General features: G+C 39.9%; 1 long non-coding RNA gene across 1 annotated transcript; it reads left to right on the forward strand.

Annotated features, from left to right (window-relative positions):
- On the forward strand, window positions 1-9,263 carry LOC148702510 (uncharacterized). Its single transcript, XR_016396454.1, has 2 exons — window positions 1-8,709; window positions 8,810-9,263. It is a non-coding gene; the product is annotated as an uncharacterized LOC148702510 (long non-coding RNA).
- The last annotated feature ends 825 nt before the right edge of the window (window positions 9,264-10,088 follow it).

Here is a 10,088-nt window from a genome sequence, read left to right on the forward strand (position 1 = left end):
AGCAGCGTGGAAGGTTGAGCCTGTCGATTCTGAGGCCGCACACTGCAGTCCTTAATGATATGCCCCTCCTTTTTGCAATAATTGCAGAACTTCTTGCTGCAATTCTTTGCAATATGCCCAAACTCCTTACAACTGTAGCACTGTGTCTGTGACTTGAATTTTCCTCTTCCTTGAGCGGCATATGCCACGTTAACCATCTCAGAAGTCGGTGTTGCTTGTGTCATCCCAAGCTGTGTGGCTAGACGCTGCCCTTCTCCTAATAATTCTCCCAAGCATACATCCAAAGATGGAACAGGATTGCGATTTAGCAAACCAGCCCATGCAATCTCAAATTCTGGTCTTAGCTTCATCAAGAATTGATCTTTTTGACTCTCAGCATGGACTACTTGTAGTGCTGCTAGTGCTTTCTTGGGAACCTTAGAATGAACTATCCCAGAATATTCGCTCCACAAATTAAGGAATCCAGCATAGAATTGTTCAATAGAGAGATCACCTTGACTGTAGTTAGCAATTTCTAACTCCAACTGAAACCTCCGGGCATTATTATTTTGATTATAAACACGCCTGAGATAATCCCACATCTCCTTAGCGGTAGTGAATGATTGAAGATTATTCACCATATGTGGCTCAATTGAACCCAGCAACCAAGACACAATTCGTGCATCCTTGCTCTCCCATTGGTCAAGCTCCTTTGACTCAGTGGGAGCCTTTAGATGAGTCATCTAAATGACTCTACAATTCCTTTCCCTTCACAAACATCTTGAATTGAGTGTGGAGTAATTTTTTCCATTAAAACGAACAATAGAATTTTCTCCGGACATTATAAAGCAAAATGGAAGAAAAGGGCTGAAAAGTTTCAAAAGAAAATATTGACCTGAGAAAACCCGAAGCATTTCAAGAGAAGAAGAATTCATATCTTAATAACCAGGTCAAGCCGAAACTTGCTTCTGCAGACCAGTTCTGAGAATCTCCAAGAGATCTTGCTGCCGAGAATACTCCAAACTGCCGAGAACTTCAACCTCCAGAATAGCCGAGATTGGCTAGCACAGCCACTAGAATCAAAGCTGACCAGAAAGTAGAACAAAATTCAAGAGCCCGAGGGCTTTACCGAGAGATTGAGACCGAGAAATCCTTAGGATTAGAGGGGAGGCTCTGATACCATGTCAAATGATCTGAATACCTCTCAATGGAGGGTTCCTCTCATTAAATAGAAAATCCTTTCCTTAATTACAGCCTACTTTCAATCTTCTATCAATCAAAATCTCCCTAAACAAGGAAACTATATACAGCTGTTGCCTATCTATGGATATACACTATATAAGGAAACTATATACACAACCACACCAACACACACACAGCTGTACACTGTACACACTGACACCTATGAGAGTATTTTAATTCTTATATATTGGAGGCAAGGGAAAAGCCAATCCTCACAGTGGTAAAGTAGATTAAAACCGTCCTTAGGCAGAGGTTTCAAATGAAAAGAGATGGGAGTAAGAACATTTAATGGAAAATCACTCCAAGTGCACAGAAGAGGCTTGAAGAGGAGAAAACAGCCTAAATTATATGTTTGCCTACATATACTGAAAATTTGGTGTACCAAGTGAGTTGTGGCAATAGGTTTTTTTTTGCGTCGACTTAAACAATTGGTCTTGTGGTTGTTGCATGTGGGAACTCACTGGAATCCATTGTAAGCATACAATTGCTGCAATATATGCATCAAAGCAGCAGCTTGAGATGCACATTAGCTATTATTATAGGAAGGAGGACTATATAAAGTCTTATGAGCCTATGATATATCCTATTCCTAGTGCGGAATAATAGGTGAAAACAAATTTTGAACCTCTTGATCGTCCTACAGTAAAGAAGCAACCCAGATGGCCTAAAAAGAGTAGAAAGAGAGGTCCTAGAGAGCCTAAAATTGTCACGCCCCGAACCCAGCACCCGGGTCCGGTACACGACCGGCCGCATGAGCCCTAGAGCAGTGCCCTAAAGATCATGCAAGGCCTATGATTAACAAAAATCCAACAAATCCACAACTAATTTAGTAATTCAAATAGACAAATCCGACATGTCCAGATAATCAATTTGTTCATTTACAAAAGCTTTCAAATGTTCATCGACATCAAAGAAGGATAAACAAACTACTAGCTAATGACTCTGATATTTGCACTCTGCGCCCATTCCATCAAAATCTATGCATCCTGCAACTCTGGTAAAGAAAAAGAAGAAGAGGAGGTGAGCTTTACAGCCCAGTAAGAATCCCTACACATCCATACCAACACAATAATAATATGAATTTTGAAAACCACGACAAATCAATGCACATATCATAAAATCATATACCGGTTATCAAAAGCTCGAATAATCCGTATAAATATGCAAGTCAAATGTCAACAAAAATCTAGCCACTCAAGTGTGATACGTCATACGATATCTCAAAATCTTCAATGAATGTTTTCAATGCTTTTTCTTTCCATTCTCTATTAACTTGATCCAGATCAATTATCTTTCCGACTTTGGGCTACATCCCGGTCACGTTTCCGGCCCGTGACGGGGCAATCGATAGTATCACATTTCCAGCCTGTGATGGGGCAATCGATAGTATCACATTCCAGCCTGTGACGGGGCAATCGATAGTATCACATTTCCAGCCTGTGATGGGGCAATCAATAATATCACATTTCCAGCCTGTGATGGAGCAATCAATAATAACGAGATAAGCCCAAAGTTCCTGTTCATTTAATCAATTCGCAAACACACATCAATCCCTTTTTCCACTTTATTTCCGATCTAGACTAACCATGGTCATGTTTTCGGCCCGTGACAGGGCAATCAATATAACATGGTTAGTCCATACCACCACATCCATAAATCCAATTATGCAGGTATAGATTATACACATCCATGCATCCATCATAATACCAATCACAAGCCAACACGATCAAAATATAATTTAATATAAAACTATTTTTGCTTTGTCTGGATCATAGCATATCAACATATATGGTGCAAAAATATTTATATCATGCAGGATTGGCGTACAAGGATTCTTACCTCTTTGCTGACAACGAGACAGACCAATCATTTGCCTACATCGCGATCTACGAATCGGAGTACATAAAACCCTACTCAACGACCCTTTGTCCAAAAGATTGCTCCCCTACAGAACCAAATCAACATCAAAATATATCCGAGGTATCCTACAACCCAGAACCCTCTATTGATCATCTAAAGGGTCCACTAGTATCTAACACCCCAGGACTATCCAGCTATCCTCTAGCCATGATCTCTCTGGATCAAGCTAGAGAAAGAAAACCTCAACTAGAAGATAGAGAAACTAGAGAGAGAAATAATCCAAGTAGAGAGAAAGTCTAGAGAGAGGAACTAATAAACAAGAGAGAGAACCTAGGAGAGAGGAGAGAGGAGAGAGAAAACTCTTCCTCCTCAAAACAAGGGGAACCAATCCATCTTCCTCTCTTCTCGGATCAGGGTGGCACAGCCACCAAGGTGCCCATCCTCGGCGACGACGGCCGGCCAGTGACGGCCATCAACTGCGGCACCACCGACGACGGTGGTCGGCCGGCACAAGAAAAAAAAGAGATGAAGAACCCAAAAAGATGGAGGATGATCTACAGCAAGTCGGTCTAGATCTTGGCCGGCCCGCTGAGTAGCTGCCACCCAATCTTAGGGGTCCTCGACAGCCGCAAAACCCAGCCAAACCCGGCAGCCGGTGGCGGTGGAACAAGGAAGAAAAGGAGCCAAGCAGAGTACTCTATTTTTGGATGAATCCAGGTGACCAGCCGGCTCAAACCCAAGAAAGGACAATGTATATACATAGAAAAGAAGAAGAGGAAGGAAAGCGACGCTCACCTCAATCCGGCGACGTTCCAGCGAAGTTTTCGGTGACGAATCAGAGGGGAGAACTCGGAGAGGAAAAGCTTGGGACCGGTGGCGACTTTCGGCGGTTCAAGGGGCGAAAATCAGAGTAGAGGGAGGGGATTTATATAGGCAAGATCTCCGAGTTCGAATCGAACTCGGAGATCCCTCAGGAATCCCTCCTCCATCGGAATCGGGGAGGAAGAAGACCCTAGCCGGGGTCTTCCGCCCTGATTGCCCCCGTGCCAAGCACGGGCCAAGTTTGGGCCTGGCCCATTCGGGCCGGCCCACGATCCTTTTTTTTCCGGGGTATTACATACTGCTCCTTAAAAAAATTTCGTCCTCGAAATTAACTTACTTAAAGTCTCAAACTTTAAAAATATACATCCATCATATCATCCCTGAGATCTCAAATAGTCTCCCTCTCGGAGTACCTACTCACAAGATTTTGACATACAAAAATCACAGCATCTCAAAACTTGATCCTTTCTATTTACCATACGTAGTAAGTTCTTTTGATCTCCTTCAAAAGAATTCCAAACTCCCAACCTTGAATTAAAATGCCATAATTATATCCCAAAGAAATTAATTTCTCTTGATTCTACATAGAGATCATAATTGGCTTAACTGAAATAGGAGAAATCTTTAGTATCAAATGCTCTTAATATTCTATAATCATTTTTCTTTTCTTAACTTTGCCTGTGATTAAATGATCAACCTTTGTCCTAGAAAAACCGCAAACCTGTTCAAATAGGTATATTAACAATGTCAGAGCTAGGAGTCGAAGAACTATGTTAAATCATTCCAGGCCCAAGCTTAATCACAGAGCTATCAATCCATTAACGCTAAATTTGAGATGTCCCAAAATTCTTCTTAGAACTATCAAAAATAGGAGAGCCCATAACTACTTCCAGTAGGCAAAGAATCAACGACATTCCCCTCTACTAGAAAACTAACTCAAGTCTTCCATAATAATACCTTTCAGATCAAGGTATTATTTTTTTTTTCTAATTGGTTTCAAAATAAATCAACCACTACACTCCGCTGCGCACTCTGATCTAACTCATCAAATTCTCTAAAGTCACAAAATGATTTCTGACCAAAGTATCACTTTGCATCGAGACTAAGAAAATCCAAATTTTAAATTTTCAAGTAGAACTAGAGCAAAACCTCTAAATCCTTTTGTCCTCGATTTATATAGAGTATACTTACCATAACTAACCTCCAATCCTTTAGTCAAGTTTAAGGTCACTACGTGATCTCCACAACCTTCTTAGAATCCAAAATATCTAGGTTTAATTTAAAGGGGGTAATTCTTGCATTCCCTTAGCAATTTAATTAGAAAATCTACATTGATTTTCCTTCCAATAGAATTTACTTCAAATTCAATGGGTTAGAACTGTTGAGCCAATATCATTAGGAATTAACTCTATCAACCTCCAAATCCTTCTTCACCAAAATCCTTAATGTCTATGATCAATGCTACACATAATAACTCACATAAGCATCTCAAAACCGAAATCTCTACTTAATATTGTATTTTACAATGACAAAGATTTCTGGTTAGATCATAAACCTAGACTTGAGTTCAAGTTAACACATCCAATAGTCTCCAACAATTATAAGAAAAATTCAGTAGCCCAATCCAAATATACAAATTCAAATAATTAGAATACTCCACCAATTTGCATACTATATGGCCTTAAGAATTTAATCCACTAATTGAAATACGCCAATTTACAATATTCAAACATGTCGATTCCAAATATAATCCCCATACAGATTTAATCTCGAAAAACATTATGCACTAATACTACGAAAAATCTTTCTTAGCCCACTCCAATAATACGGAAGATGTATGTATAAATCACACTCTAATAATTAGTAGCAAAACCAAAGTACGATCATATCACAACCCATATCAAGTTTGAACTTCCAAGTCATTTAAATAATATCTGAACATGGTATAACCGGTATGCCATTGTTAACCTTCCTACACTTATCTTAGGTCAAACCTCTTTTTTCATGATCAAAGACAATTTATACTTTCCTTCCACACTTATCGAAAACCAAACCCGATGCATACATTTTATCACAATGCCCAGTGATCTTACACCTTAAGCACTGAATTTAATTGTCATGTCCCAAGTGATCATAGCCTTAAGCTATGATATATTTCTGTCACGATCCCTAATGATCTTAAACATATGCTCAGATTTCAATTTGTTACAATTTTCAATGATCTTAAACCTCAAACTCTGATGCCACTAAGGCCAGTCCCTGGTGGTCTTAAACCTTAGATTATAATATTATTCTTGTTACAATCTCAAGTGATTATAAACCAAATCTCTGATAGTTTTTCTATCATAATTTCCTACTCACACTCACCTGAACCTAAACCTTAGAATACCTTAACCTGGCTCTGATACCACTCTATCATGCCCCGAACCCACAACCCGGGTCCGGTACGCGACCGGCCGCATGAGCCCTAGAGCAGTGCCCTAAAGATCATGCAAGGCCTATGATTAACAAAAATCTAACAAATCCATAACTAATTTAGTAATTCAAATAGACAAATCCGACATGTCCAGATAATTAATTTAGTTCATTTACAAAAGCTTTCAAATGTTCATCGACATCAAAGAAGGATAAACAAACTACTAGCTAATGACTCTGATATTTGCACTCTGCGCCCATCCCATCAAAATCTATGCATCCTGCAACTCTGGTAAAGAAAAAGAAGAGGGGGTGAGCTTTACAGCCCAGTAAGAATCCCTACACATCCATACCAACACAATAATAATATGAATTTTGAAAACCACGACAAATCAATGCACATATCATAAAATCATATACCGGTTATCAAAAGCTCGAATAATCAGTATAAATATGCAAGTCAAATGTCAACAAAAATCTAGCCACTCAAGTGTGATACGTCATACGATATCTCAAAATCTTCAATTAATGTTTTCAATGCTTTTTCTTTTCATTCTCTATTAACTTGATCCGGATCAATTATCTTTTCGACTTTGGGCTACATCCCGGTCACATTTTCGACCCGTGACGGGGTAATCGATAGTATCACATTTCCAGCCTGTGACGGGGCAATCGATAGTATCACATTTCCAGCCTATGACAGGGCAATCAATAATATCACATTTCCAGCCTGTGATGGGGCAATCAATAATAACGAGATAAGCCCAAAGTTTCTGTTCATTTAATCAATTCGCAAACACACATCAATCCCTTTTTGCACTTTATTTCCGACCTAGACTAACCATGGTCACGTTTTCGGCCCGTGATAGGGCAATCAATATAACATGGTTAGTCCATACCACCACATCCATAAATTCAATTATGCAGGTACAGATTATACACATACATGCATTCATCATAATACCAATCACAAGCCAACACGATCAAAATATAATTTAATATAAAACTATTTTTGCTTTGTCTGGATTATAGCATATCAATATATATGGTGCAAAAATATTTATATCATGCAGGATTGGCGTACAAGGATTCTTACCTCTTTGCTGACAACGAGACAGACCAATCACCTACCTACACCGCGATCTACGAATCGGAGTACATGAAACCCTACTCAACGACCCTTTGTCCAAAAGATTGCTCCCCTACAGAACCAAATCAACATCAAAATATATCTGAGGTATCCTACAACCCAGAACCCTCTATTAATCATCTAAAGGGTCCACTAGTATCTAACACCCCAGGACTATCTAGCTATCCTCTAGCCATGATCTCTCTGGATCAAGCTAGAGAAAGAAAACCTCAACTAGAAAAGAGAGAAACTAGAGAGAGAAATAATCCAAGTAGAGAGAAAGTCTAGAAAGAGAGGAACTAATAACAAGAAAGAGAACCTAGGAGAGAGGAGAGAGGAGAGAGGAGAGAGAAAACTCTTCCTCCTCAAAATAGGGGGAACCGATCCATCTCCCTCTTTTCTCGGATCAGGGTGGCACAGCCACCAAGGTGCCCATCCTCGGCGACGACGGCCGGTTAGTGACGACCATCAACTGCGGCACCACCGGCGATGGTGGTCGGCCGGCACAAGAAAAAAAAAGAGATGAAGAACCCAAAAAGATGGAGGATGATCCACGGCAAGTTGGTCTAGATCTTGGCCGGCCCGCTGACTAGCTGCCACCCAATCTTAGGGGTCCTCGACGGCCGCAAAACCCAGCCAAACCCGGCAGCCGGTGGCGGTGGAACAAGGAAGAAAAGGGGCCAAGCAGAGTACTCTATTTTTGGATGAATCCAGGTGACCAGCCGGCTCAAACCCAAGAAAGGACAATGTATAGACATAGAAAAAGAAGAAGAAGAAGGAAAGCGACGCTCACCTCAATCCGGCGACGTTCCAGCGACGTTTCCGATGATGAATCAGAGGGGAGAACTCGGAGAGGAAAAGCTTGGGACCGGCGGCGACTTTCGGCGGCTCAAGGGGCGAAAATCAGAGGAGAGGGAGGAGATTTATATAGGCAAGATCTCCGAGTTCGAATCGAACTCGGAGATCCCTCAGGAATCCCTCCTCCGTCGGAATCGGGGAGAAAGAAGACCCCAGCCGGGGTCTTCCGCCCTGATTGCCCCCGTGCCAAGCACGGGTCAAGTTTGGGCCTGGCCCATTCGGCCCACGAGCCTTTTTTTTTCCAGGGTATTACAAAAATATAGGCTGGGGTTAGACTGAGGTATCATTCTCTGAGGTGCTCAAATTGTATGCAGTCTAGGCAAAGTTACAAGACCTGAAAGAAGCGAAGAAGACTTGACCTAAAAAATTGAAAGAGCAAGAAGAGAAAAGAAAGGGATGTAGATGTATGTCAGAGGTTATGTTCTTTATTTGTGATTTATAAGACGTTTATTTGTTATGTATCCTGTTATTTATTTGTATTTATGCAAATGTGTCATGTGGCAGGTAATAGGTGGAAGTACTAACAATTCTGGTCCCATGTATGTTGAAAATAGTAGCTGGTTTGGCATTGTGTATTAGGTGGGAGCTAAACATTATGTATCAGCTTGTTAATTATTAAACAATCACAAACAAGCTTTCACTTTGTTTTGTAGGAACTTGAGATCGAAAGGAGATCCAACCTTTTTTTAGAAGTGGTGGTCACATGAGAAATAGTATTGCACCAAGTCAACACCAGGGGGTCACCCAGACATCCTATCAAGTCAAGACAACACTGTACCAACTCAAGACTTCACTGCACATGGTTCTGAAAGAAGACAGTGATTGTTACTGTTGAGAGGTTGCTAGGGGTTCTAAACATGGTCTAAGAGATTGCTAGGGGTTCTAAATATCTTTTGATTGCAATTGAGTTTTGAACATGGTTCTGATTGTGATTGAGAGGTTCTAAAAGTTCTGAACATAATCTAAATGTCTTGTGAATGTAAATATTATCATTTCCATTTATGGATCTGAACATAATGTTATTCCTTCTAATGTCTTGTGAATAGATGTCTTGAACAATTAGTGGCGTGTATAGATCTGAATATTTCTCTGTCTATTGAAAAATTCAATGCATATTGGTTCAAAGAAAGCAGAAATGAGTTTGTTCATGTATGGATACAGTGTGTCATATGACTGTAAATGTGATACACAATGTAATAGGCGTCACTTTATTTTGTGATAAACAAAGAAAAATGTGCATTGAATTGATTGTATTGGAACTGTATTTGTTTAGGTTAACAGATATGAGTCTGTTCATCCATTGAACTGAGTTTGTTTAGTGAAAGCAGAAATAAAAGCATATTGGTTCTATTAGTAGATGTGTAAAGTGATTCTTATATGTAGCCGTTAGCTGGATTGATTTTCATGTATGGAACTGAGTAATGGTAGCTAGATTGAACAGCAAGCTATTTACAATCAGCAAACTGTAATGCCTTGAACTAATTAGTAGGTCTTGAAAGCTATTTTCAATCAGCTGGGGCTTGTAATGATAGATATTCAGTTAACAGATTGCCTTTTAAGCATCAATCCAACAATGAAAGGGTGTTTATATGCCCTTTTAGCCTCAACATGGATTGTTGTTTTTGTCCTTTGGAACAGATTGTCTCAACATGGATTTATATGCTTTGTGTTATAGATGACTTGTAAATAAATTGGCTTCGTTAACAGACTGGCTTTGCAATAAATTGGCTTTGTAACAGACTGGCTCTGTAATAAATTGGCTTTGTAACAAGCTGACTTTATA

Source organism: Phoenix dactylifera, chromosome 9 (genome assembly GCF_051530095.1).
Source record: "Phoenix dactylifera cultivar Ajwa chromosome 9, Ajwa_hap1_PhDact_Kaust_v1.1, whole genome shotgun sequence".
NCBI classification, from domain to species: Eukaryota; Viridiplantae; Streptophyta; class Magnoliopsida; order Arecales; family Arecaceae; genus Phoenix; species Phoenix dactylifera.